This window comes from Macaca nemestrina, chromosome 10 (genome assembly GCF_043159975.1).
Source record: "Macaca nemestrina isolate mMacNem1 chromosome 10, mMacNem.hap1, whole genome shotgun sequence".
NCBI lineage: Eukaryota > Metazoa > Chordata > Mammalia > Primates > Cercopithecidae > Macaca > Macaca nemestrina.
Genome location: NC_092134.1, coordinates 65396446 through 65409572, shown reverse-complemented (window position 1 = coordinate 65409572; position 13127 = coordinate 65396446).

The window sequence follows — 13127 nt, the reverse complement described above, 5'->3', positions numbered from 1 at the left end:
GGACCACTGAGTTAAAGAAGGCTGTAACCTAGACAAAGGCTGGAAACTAGACAAAGATGTGAGATCAGGCCAGGATATGCTATACTAAAAGTGCAGACATTAAAAAATGAAGCAGTTTGTGCCTCGGCCAGGAAGACTTTCATATGATTCCTTTAGCAGTAGAAAGTGGTAAGCTGATGAGCCGCATTTCAAAAGCAAATGGTCCAGGAGACACTTAAAGAAGTGAGTGTGAGGACAGAGCTAGAACTCTCACAGCTCCCCACTGCCTTATCACCAAGTCCAAACTCTGTAGCAAGGCATGATCCAGCTCCTGCCTACTGCTTCAACATTCGTTTATGAGTTTGTGTCCTTTGTAGGGACATGGATGCAGCTGGAAACCATCATTCTCAGCAAACTGTCGCAAGAACAGAAAACCAAACACCGCATGTTCTCACTCATAGGTGGGAACTGAACAATGAGATCACTTGGACTCGGGGAGGGGAACATCACACACCGGGGCCTATCATGGTCGGGTGGGGGAGGGATTGCATTGGGAGTTAAACCTGATGTAAATGACGAGTTGATGGGTGCTGACAAGTTGATGGGTGCAGCACACCAACATGGCACAAGTATACATATGTAACAAACCTGCACGTTGTGCACATGTACCCTAGAACTTAAAGTATAATAATAATAAAAAAATAAAATAAAATAAAATATCTCAATTATCCTGATTTGATCATTATGCATGATATGAATGTATCAAAATAGCAAATGTACCCTCCAAATATGTACATCTATTGTGTATTAATAATAAAATGTTTCTTACACAGAACCACGTACTGGCCACACACACACACACGCACACACATAAAATGCAGTTTCTCTACTGCAGCAGGCTCATTACTCATCCTTGTGTTGCCATAATTTGTATTCTTAATTCGGAAAGAGCTTTTCTACCATTTCTACTCCCGGATAACTCCTGCTTTTCAAAATTGGGATGCTCAGGTATTCCTCTCCTCCCTAAGGTCTCTGTCAGACTGGATTAGGTGCTCCCGGTCTGCACCTCTAAGCACCCTTCCTGATTTCCCCATCATCATGCTGGTGGGACAGTACTATAGCTATCAGTAGCTTGATTGTTTCTCCTTTAATTGTAAGATTCTTTTATTATTATTATTATTATTATTATTATTATTATACTTTAGGTTCTAGGGTACATGTGCACAAAGTGCAGTTTGTTACATAGGTATACATGTGCCATGTTGGTTTGCTGCACCCATTGACTCATCATTTACATTAGGTATTTCTCCTAATGCTATTCCTCCCCCAGCCCCCCACCCCCCAAACAGGCCCTGGTGTGTGATGTTCACTGCCCTGTGTCCAAGTGATCTCATTGTCCAATTCCCAGCTATGAGTGAGAACATGTGGTGTTTGGTTTTCTGTCCTTGTGATAGTTTGCTTAGAATGATGGTTTCCAGCTTCATCCATGTCCCTGCAAAGGACATGAACTCTTCCTTTTTTATGGCTGCATAGTATTCCGTGGTGTATATGTGCCACATTTTCTTAATCCAGTTTATCATTGATGGACATTTGGGTTGGTTCCAAGTTTTTGCTATTGTGAATAGTGCCACAATAAACATATGTGTACATGTGTCTTTATAGTAACATGATTTATAATCCTTTGGGTATATACCCAGTAATGGGATGGCTGGGTTAAATGGTATTTCTAGTTCTAGATCCTTGAGGAATTGCCACACTGTCTTCCACAATGGTTGAACTAATTTACACTCCCACCAACAGTGTAAAAGTGTTCCTATTTCTCCACATCCTCTCCAGCATCTGTAGTTTCCTGACTTTTTAATGATCGCCATTCTAACTGGCGTGAGATGGCATCTCATTGTGGTTTTGATTTGCATTTCTCTGATGACCAGTGATGATGAACATTTTTTCATATGTCTGTTGGCTGCATAAATGTCATCTTTGAGAAGTGTCTGTTCATATCCTTTGTGCACTTTTTGATGGGGTTGTTTTTTCCTGTAAATTTGGTAAATTCTGGATATTAGCCCTTTGTCAGATGGATAGATTGCAAAGATTTTCTCCCATTCTGTAGGTTGCCTGTTCACTCTGATGATAGGTTTTGTTTTTTTTTTTTTTTCTGTGCAGAAGCTCTTTAGTTTAATTAGATCCCATTTGTCAATTTTGGCTTTTGTTGCCATTGCTTTTGGTGTTTCCGTCATGAAGTCTTTGCTCATGCCTATGTCCTGAATGGTATTGCCTAGATTTTCTTCTAGAATTTTTATGGCATTAGGTCTTACATTTAAGTCTTTAATCCATCTTGAATTGATTTTTGTATAAGGTGTAAGGAAGGGATCCAGTTTCAGCTTTCTACATATGGCTAGCCAGTTTTCCCAGAACCATTTATTGAATAGGGAATCCTTTCCCCATTTCTTGTTTTTGTCAGGTTTGCCTAAGATCAGATGGTTGCAGATGTGTGGTTTTATTTCTGAGGACACTGTTCTGTTCCATTGGTTTATATATCTGTTTTGGTAGCAGTACCATGCTATTTTGGTTACTGTAGCCTTGTAGTATAGTTTGAATTCAGATAACATGATGTTTCCAGCTTTGTTCTTTTTGCCTAGGATTGTCTTGGCTATGTGGGCTCTTTTTTGTTTCCATATGAACTTTAAAGTATTTTTTTTCAATTCTGTGAAGAAAGTCAATGATAGCTTGATGGGGATAGCGTTGAATCTATAAATTACCTTGGGCAGTATGGCCATTTTCATGATATCGATTCTTCCTATCCATGAGCATGGAATGTTCTTCCATTTGTTTGTGTCTTCTTTTATTTCATTGAGCAGTGGTTTGTAGTTCTCCTTGAAGAGATCCTTCACATCCCTTGTAAGTTGGACTCCTAAGTATTTTATTCTCTTTGTAGTAATTGTGAATGGGAGTTCACTCATGATTTGGCTCTCTGTCTATTATTGGTATATAGGAATGCTTGTGATATTTGCATATTGATTATGTATCCTGAGACTTTGCTGAAATTGCCTATCAGCTTAAGGAGATTTTGGGCTGAGATTCAGTTTGCCAGTATTTTACTGAGGGTTTTCACATCGATGTTCATCAGGGATATTGGTCTAAAATTATCTTTTGTTGTTGTGTCTCTGCCAGGCTTTGGTATCAGGATGATGCTAGCCTCATAAAATGAGTTAGGGAGGACTCTGTCTTTTTCTATTGATTGAAATAGTTTCGTAGAATTCAACTGTGAATCGATCTGGTCCTGGACTTTTTTTGGTTGGTAGGCTATCAATTATTGCCTCAATTTCAGAACCTGTTATTGGTCTATTCAGAGATTCAACTTCTTCCTGATTTAGTCTTGAGAGGGTGTATGTTTCCTGAAGAAACTTCAGGTCACTGTGTGTTTCATCTTTATATTCTCTTTTCTTAACATACGCTATGCTTGACATGTAGTCCGTTCTCAATATATTTTTACTATATGAATAAATGATTTTGGCTCAGGCTAAAGATGCTGGAGTGATTTCTAACTTTCCAGCACACTTAATAACCAAATACAATGACCAAAATAATTGATCACCAAGTTCACCCCTTATCATCCAAATTAGGATTTTAATTCAAATCTGAACTACTCTAACAGTCTCCTTATTGAATTTCCCAATATAACTCTCTACTTCAAATCTATCATGCATGTAAATATCATATTTCTATTCCCCAAATGTCATTTTTTCCTCAGCCATTTCACTGCTTACAACTCTTAAAGAAGACTCAAAATCTTAAAAACTGTAGTGAGATAATAAAATTGTAACATTCACTTTGGAAAACTATTTTGCACTATCTCATAAAGGTGAATAGACACACACCCTATTTCCTAGCAATCCCACTCCTAGATGTATAGCTTAGAGAAACTCTTACACAGGGCAGGAAGAGGGAAATACAAGAAGGCATATGGGAACATTTTTGCAATGTGAAGAATCTCAACAAATTTGAATGTGCTTCAATAGAACAGAAAATAAAAAGTGGTATAGTCACAAAACGATATATCATACAATGGTAAAAATACACTTCAGTGACACAGACATAAATATGTCTTAGAAAAGTAATACAAAACAAGCAAGTTCCAAAAGCCTACAAACAGTATGACATCATTTTAGTAAAGCTCAAGACAAGCAAAATTTTATGGTTGTATATGCATGTGTGCTAAAATTATCAAGTAAAAGATGGAGGGGAATAATCCCAACTTACAGAATAATAGTTGCCTCTTAGGGAGAGGCAGAATTAGAAAAACACATGATATATTCAATGCATAGGTAATATGTCATTTCCCATCATTCATCATTCATTGATCATGGTGTTTTTTTTCCAAGGATTGTCTCGTGATCCTTCTCAAAGCACTCCAGACAGCCATTGTCCATTGGGTTGGCACAGGAACTAAAAGTTATTGCTTGTAATTCTGGATTAACAGGATTATAGTCCTGTCATAAAGGCCTTCTAAAATCTGACCAAAAATTACCCTAACTCCCTCAGCTCCATTTGGAGTAGTCTACTCACTGCTCCTGAAATTTTCCATACTATTCCCACATGCTCATCTCTCTGAGCTCATTAAAGCAGCCCCTACCCATGCACACACACTCACCTACACACACCCACCTGAAATGTCCTTTCTTTGTTTCTCTCTCCTGCTTGTATCCAACTATTTTCATAAAGCTTCCCTGACTCTCCCTGCCAGAACTGCTACTTCCCTCTTCTGAGGGCCTGATATTGACATGTCCTTTGGCATTCACGGTCTTGCATGAGTAGTTCTATTTTTAAGTATGTCTGTGTTATAATCTATGTGTTTTTTAAGCTTCTTGAGGACAGGGCTACACTTCTTTGGAGTCTCTACAAAATTAGCATGGTTTCTCACACTGTAGATGTCCACTGATTTTTTCCTGTACTTAACACTCAGCCTAAAACATAAAAAAACTCTTTAACTATAAGAAAGTCCCATGTAGTCCTCTGCTATAAAAAGAACAGAAAGAAGTAAGTGAATAAAGTAGTAGAACAGTTCAGAGAATATATGTTCTAATCACATTTTTAATTGAATTATTCATTGGTAAATTAGTGTTAATGTTGGGAGAGAGCATGGTGGGTACCAGGTATATTAAAGCAAGCAAGAGGATTAATGGGTGAAGTCCCAGAAAATTTTTGCATAATTTCCACATTTTCTCTCCTACCTATAATATATTTTGAGTGAAAACATCAGGATAAATCATATAAGAATCAATGCTTATTCTTTTGTATTTACAAAGATTTATTATCTTTATAATGCTCATAGTAGAAAATTTTTAGAAACAGAAAATAATGGGAAAATAAACAGGAGTCCTTGAAAATCGTATTACGCAAAGATGACCACAGTTTGGCATATATCCTTCCATTCTTTTCTAAATGCATATATGTATCCATAATACATGCTATTGACATTTTATATAACAGGGTCATGTTTATTTACAGCTTGCTTTTCTACCCAGGAAATCTGCCATAGAGACTTTTCTAAGTCAATGAATGTTACTATGCAACATCCTCTCTGATACCTAGATTGTACTCTGTTGTATGTGTATTTGGTATCAAGTGATAGAACCCCAATATGAATGGACTTTAACAAAAAAAGGAGGCAAATCAGATTGTGAAATCCAAAAAAGGTTGAATAATTGAGGAAAAGATAAGAATGCAGTGGAATTTCAGGAAATACTAGAACCAGGGACCCAGACAACATTAAGACTGTTCTCCTCATCTGTGTTTTTCCCTGGATCCATCTCAAGTTCTTTTACTATGGCGTGGCTCTCTCCACACAGCAGGCAAACTTTCTCTGACTGCACTGACTGTAATTTGGGGGATACAATGTTCATAATTTCAGGACACAGGCTCATTACTTAATTCTCACCCTGTGCTAATTAGCTGTTAAAGTATGGCGACTATTATAGTACATGTGACTGGGCAAAGCAGTTCGTATGAGAACATAGCTACTGGGCAGATAAAACTGTAGATATTCACCATGATTTGCTTAATTAATATCCTATTAATAGACATAAAGGAGGCTTAAAATTTTTATTACTGAGAAGGTTTTTTTCCTACTATTAATGCTTAATAAATATTTTAAGGATGCTATGAACTTTTCATACATCTCATTGTTAGCATTATCTGATAATATTCTTATTATATATTCCTAAAAGTTGGATTCATTTAATTAATGTATTCATTTAATCAATTTTTTAAGTATCTACTATATACCAGGCTCTACTCTAGGCACTAGGCATACAGCCATGAATAAAATAGAGAAACCTCTACCTTTTCAGAGTTTACATGCTAGAATGTGAAAACAGACAATAAACTAAAATACATTTGGGAGGGGCAAGGCTACTTTAAATAGATTCTAAGGGAGGGCAGCTCTGAAAAGAGGCATCTAACCTGTGCACTGAGGGACATAAGGGTGAGCCATGTGACTTTCTGAGGATGATGCATCCCAAGCAGAGGAAACTGCAAGTTCAAAGCTGTGGGGTAAGGAGATAGTTGGCCTATTCAGGGAAGGGGAGAAGCCAGAGAAGAGCTCAACAAGGTGAGGGGAGACCAGGCCATAGAGAGCCTTTCTGGCCCCTGCAAGGCCTTTGACTGCTACTGTGCAGGGTGGAAAAGCCACTGGGAAGTTTGAGGATGGAACTGACAAGATCAGATCCAACCTAGCACTGCCCAAAATGTGATGTGTACGTCTATGCCAGTGCATGAGCAGTTTGTTACAGGTTCCAGACAAAACAAGTAGAGAAACTATGAGCAAGCATTTAGAACATAAGAAACTTAGGTTTCTTTTAATCATTTAAACGTAATTTTCTACCTGTTGAACCTGTAATAAAATGTCTTGTATTTTGCATGTCTTTTGAAATTTAATTTTTCTGGTAGTTTGTTTTGTACCATATCTTTAAAAAGCTTCAATCCATGATGGAATGGAAATTATTAAAATCATTCTTTATCACAGATAAGTTTGAGAAGTACTGCCTTAACTTGCATTTTAAAATCATTCTGGCTTGCCCTATTGAGAACAAACAGGGATGGAAGAAAGGAGAATAACAAGTTGTTGTAAGTTTGGGTGGATGGTGAGGGAAGGTGTTGTGTGGGAAAAAGAAGAAGAAGAAGAAGAAGAAGAAGAAGAAGAAGAAGAAGAAGAAGAAGAAGAAGAAGAAGAAGAAGAAGAGGAAGAGGAAGAGGAAGAGGAAGAGGAAGAGGAAGAGGAAGAGGAAGAGGAAGAGGAAGAGGAAGAAGAAGAAGAAGAAGAAGAAGAAGAAGAAGAAGAAGAAGAAGAAGAAGAAGAAGAAGAAGTTGGCAGATGCTGTGTATATTTTGAAGGTAGAGCTTTCAGGATTTGTTAAGGAGTTGGACATTGTGTAAGAGAGTGAGAAGAGAGTCAGAGTAACTCAAGGGTATTTGGCTTGAGTAATGGGGAAGACCAGGAGAGGAGCAAGTTAAAGGAGTTCTGTTTTGGAGATGTTAAATTTGAGACACATGTTAGACTCCCAAGTGGAACTTGAATTCAGGGGAGAATTCAAATACATGGAGGCTTGGAGATTGGTGCAACACAGAATATCCAGCCACAGAGCCTGAGATGGCCACAGAGGTAAGGAGAAAACCAGGAGAGAGATGCCTTCCAGGAAAGTAAAAAAAAAAATCAAGAAGCAAAGATAGACCAATTATGTTCAATGCTGATGATAAATAGAATGAGTCTGGAGAGATGACCGTTGGATTTAGAGAAACTGGCAGTTCTTGGTGAACTTGGGAAGAGAAACTTCTGTGGCATTGGGTGGGAGGAAAACCCCATTAGAATAGATTAAAGAAGGAATGGAAAGAAAAGAATTGGGACAATGAGCATAAACAATTCCACTAGGTTTTTCTTCCAAGGTGAACAAAGAATTGGGGACAGTAGTAAAGGGAGAGAGGTGATTAAGAATTTTTTTAAGATGGTAAAAATGAAATGCTTGCATGCTAGTGAGAATAATCTACTATTAAGGAAAAATTGATAATGAAGGAGGGTGAAACAATTGCAGGAGCACATCCTTGAGTAGGCAAGAGGGGAAAGGGTTCAGAGCACAAGGTGAGTATTTGGGCACAGAGGTAGATGAGTGGGGGGATAGGTGTGGGAGCAAGTGGAAGTTCACTTCTGATTCTTCAGCTTCCACAGTGAAGTAGCAAGCAAGTTCATGGTTGAGCATGGTGTTTGAAGATGACGTGTTGGAGACGGGTGAAGAAAGGAAAATGTGTACACTGGTCATCTAAGAGAGTAGGAGAATTAATGGACTAGACAACATAGTATGTCTGCCAGACAGTACTAAGATACCTTTGAGATTCGTGATCATGGACTTCAAGTGAGCATGGACTTCAAGTGAGCCCAGCCAGCCGAGTTGTTTTTCTCCAGCAATGTTCAGCTGTGCTGGTGAAAAAGTGAAGTACAAGAGAGTAGAATTTTACCAGGGCTTTGGTTTTCTTAGGTGACAATAGCGACAGGAGAGAGAGACAAGAGAACTGAGTGTGGATACTAGAAGGAGATTCTAGTAATGGCTCATGGACTGCTATCTCAAATACTGCGCCTTTTTAAAGACTTTTAAAAGCCAAAATTTATCAGTTTCCATCACTGCTGTAACAAATTACCACAAACTGAGTGGCTTAAATGCATTAATTTATTACTTTACAGTTTTGTAGGTTAGTAGAAGTTGGACACAGGTCTCACTGGGATAAAAATACTATGTCAGCAATGTTGTGTCCTTCTCAAGAGGCTCTAGGGGAGAATCTGTTTGCATATCTTTTCCAGTTTTTGGAGAACACCTGCACTCCTTGACCCATGATCTCCTTCCCCCATCTTCAAAGCCAGCAACAACAGATCAAGTCCTTCTCATATGTATTCATTCTGGCCTCTCCGTCTGCCTCCCTCTTTCACTTTTGAAAAGTGCTGTGATTACTTGGGTTCACTTGAGTATTCCAAAATAATTCCCCTATCTTTTAAATTGTTTTAACTAATTAATTTTTAAAAATTTCAGCTAATCCCATACTTCTTGGAGGCTTTGTTCATTTCTTTTTACTCTTTTTTCTTTACTCTTCTTGCTTCATTTCATTCATTTGATCTTCAATCGCTGATACTCTTTCCTCCAGTTGATCGAGTCGGTTACTGAAGCTTGTGCATTTGTCATGTAGTTCCTGTATTATGGTTTTCATCTCTATTAGTTCTTTTAAGGTCTTCTCTGCATTGATTATTCTAGTTATCCATTCATCCATTCTTTTTTCAAGGTTTTTAGTTTCTTTGCGCTGGTTACATAGTTCCTCCTTTAGCTCTGAGAAGTTTGATCGACTGAAGGCTTCTTCTCTCAACTCGTCAAAGTCATTCTCCATTCATGTGTCTGTTGGCTGTATGAATGTCTTCTTTTGAGAAGTGTCTGTTCATATCCTTTGCCCACTTTTTGATGGGGTTGTTTTTTTCTTGTAAATTTGATTGAGTTCTTTATAAGTTCTGGATATTAGCCCTTTGCCAGATGAGTAGATTGCAAAAAATTTTCTCCCATTCTGTAGGTTGCCTGTTCACTCTGATGGTAGTTTCTTTTGCTGTGCAGAAGCTCTTTAGTTTAATTAGATCCATTTGTCAATTTTGGCTTTTGTTGCCATTGCTTTTGGTGTTTTAGACATGAAGTCCTTGCCCATGCCTATGTCCTGAATGGTATTACCTAGGTTTTCTTCTAGGGTTTTTATGGTATTACATCTAACATTTAAGTCTCTAATCCATCTTGAATTAATTTTTGTTTAAGGAGTAAGGAAAGGAAATGGTGCTAGCCAATTTTCCCAGCACCATTTATTAAATAGGGAATCCTTTCCCCATTTCTTGTTTCTCTCAGGTTTGTCAAAGATCAGATGGCTGTAGATGCATGGTATTATTTCTGAGGGCTCTGTTCTGTTCCATTGGTCTATATCTCTGTTTTGGTACCAGTACCATGCTGTTTTGGTTACTGTAGCCTTGTAGTATAGTTTGAAGTCAGGTAGCGTGATGCCTCCAGCTTTGTTCTTTTGGCTTAGGATTGTCTTGGCAATGCGGGGTCTTTTTTGGTTCCATATGAAATTTAAAGTAGTTTTTTCCAATTCTGTGAAGAAAGTCATTAGTAGCTTAATGGGGTATGGCCATTTTCACAATATTGATTCTTCCTATCCATGAGCATGGAATGTTCTTCCGTTTATTTGTGTCCTCTTTTATTTCACTGAGCAGTGGTTTGTAGTTCTCCTTGAAGAGGTCCTTTACATCCCTTGTAAGTTGGATTCCTAGATATTTTATTCTCTTTGAAGCTATTGTGAATGTGAGTTCATTCATGATTTGGCTCTCTGTTTGTCTGTTACTGATGTATAAGAATGCTTGTGATTTTTGCACATTGATTTTGTATCCTGAGATTTTGTTGAAGTTGCTTATCAGCTTAAGGAGATTTTGGGCTGAGACGATGGGGTTTTCTAAATATACAATCATGTCATCTGCAAACAGGGACAATTTGACTTCTTCTTTTCCTAACTGAATACCCTTTATTTCTTTCTCTTGCCTGATTGCCCTAGCCAGAACTTCCAACACTATGTTCAATAGGAGGGGTGAGAGAGGGCATCCCTCTCTTGTGCCAGTTTTCAAAGGGAATGCTTCCAGTTCTTGCCCCTTCAATATGATATTGGCTGTGGGTTTGTCATAAATAGCTCTTATTACTTTGAGATACATTCCATCAATATCGAATTTATTGAGAGTTTTTAGCATGAAGGGCTGTTGAATTTTGTCAAAGACCTTTTCTGCATCTATTGAGATAATCATGTGGTTTTTGTCTTTGATTCTGTTTATATGCCGGATTACATTATGTTGCTGCAAAGGACATGATTTCGTTCTTCTTTACGGCTAGTATATACATGATAGTATTCCACAGTGTATATATACCACATTTTCTTTATCCAGTCCACCACTGATGGGCACCTGTGTTGATTCCATGTCTTTACAATTGTGAATAGTGCTGCAATGAATATACAAGTGCAGGTGTCTGTTTTGTAGAAAGATTTATTTTCCTTTGGGTAGATACCCAGTAATAAGATTGCTGGATCAAATGATAAATCTATTTTTAGTTCTTTGAGAAATCTCCTAACTGCTTTCCACAGGGGCTGAACTAATTTGCATTCCCACTAACAGTGTATAGGCATTCCCTTTTCTATGCAACCTCACCAACATCTGTTCTTTTTTGACTTTTTAATAATAGCCATCTGACTGGTGTGAGATGGTATCACATTGTGGTTTTGATTTGCATCTCTCTGATGATGCATCATGTTGAGCATTTTTCATATGTTTGTTGGCTGTTTGTATGTCTTCTTTTGAGAAGTGTCTGTTCATGCCCTTTGCCCATTTTTTAATGAGATTGTCTTTTTTTCTGGTTGATTGAAGTTCCTTATAGATTCTATGTATTAGTCCTTTGTCAGATGCATAATTTACAAATATTTTCTCCCATTCTGAAGGCTGTCTGTTTACTCTGTTGATAGTTTCTCTCATTGTGCAGAAGCTCTTTAGTTTAATTAGGTCCCAATCGTCCATTTTTGTTTTTGTTGCATTTGCTTTTAAGGACTTAGTCATAAATTCTTTGCCTAGACCAATGTATAGAAAAGTATTTCCTAGGTTTTCTTTTTGGAGTTTTATACTTTGAGGTCTTACATTTAAGTCTTTAATCCATCTTGAGTTAATTTTTGCAAATGGTGAGAGGTAGGGGTCCAGTTTCATTCTCCTGTATAGGGTCAGCCAGTTTTCTCAGAATCATCTATTGAATAGGGCATCCTTAGCCATTATCTATTTTTGTTGACTTTGTTAAAGGTCGGTTGGTTGTAGGTGTGTAGCTTCTTTTAAGGATTCTCTATTCTGTTCCTTTGGTTTATGTGTTTCTTTTTGTCTGAGTACCATGCTGCTTTGGTTACTGTAGTCTTGTAGTATAGTTTGAAGTTGGATAATGTGATGCATCTGACTCTACTCTTTTTGCTTTGGATTGCTTTGGCTATGCAGGCTCTTCTTTTGGTTCCATATGCATTTTAGAATAGTTTTTTCTTGTTCTATGAAAAATGACTTTGGTAATTTGATAGTAATAGCCTTGATCTATAGATTGCTTTGGGCAGCATGGACATTTTAACAATATTAATTCTTCCAATCCACAAGCATAGAATGCTTTTCCATTTGTTTGTGTCATCTATGATTTCTTTCAGCATTGTTTTGTAGTTCTCCTTGTAGAAATCTTTCACTTGGTTAGATATATTCTTAGATATCATATTTTTGTGTGGCTATTGCAAATGGAATTGTGTTCTTGATGGGGTTCTCTACTCGCATGTTATTGGTGTATAGAACTGTTAGTGATTATTTTTATATGTGAATTTTGTATCCTGAAACTTTACTGAAGTCATTTATTAGGTCTAGAAGTCTTTTGGAGGAATTTTTAGGGCTTTCTAAGTATAGGATTATATCATCAGTAAACAGAGATAATTTCATATCCTTGTTTCCTATTTGAATGCCTTCTATTTCTTTCTCTTGCCTGATTGCTCTGGCTAGGATTTCCAGTACTATATTGTATTAGTCCGTTTTCACGCTGTTGATAATGACATACCTGAGATTGGGCAATTTACAAAAGAAAGAGGTTTATTGGACTTACAATTCCACATGGCTGGGGAGGCATCACAATCATGATGGAAGGCAAGGAGGAGCAAGTCATATCTTACATGGATGGCTGCAGGCCAAGAGAGAACTTGTGCAGAGAAACTTCCATTCTTAAAACCATCAGATCTCCTGAGACCCATTCACTATCATGAGAACAGCACAGGAAAGACCTGCCCCCATGATTCAACCATCTCCCACTGGGTCCCTCCCACAACACGTGGGAATTATGGGTGCTACAAGATGAGTTTTGCATTAAGACACAGAGTCAACCCATATCATATGTTGAATAGGAGTGGTGACAGTGGACATCCTTGTCTTGTTCTAGTTCTTAAGGGGAATGCTTCCAACTATTGCCTATTCAGTGTGATGTTGGCTGTGGGTTTGTCATAGAATGGTGGTATATTCCTTTGATTCCTAATTT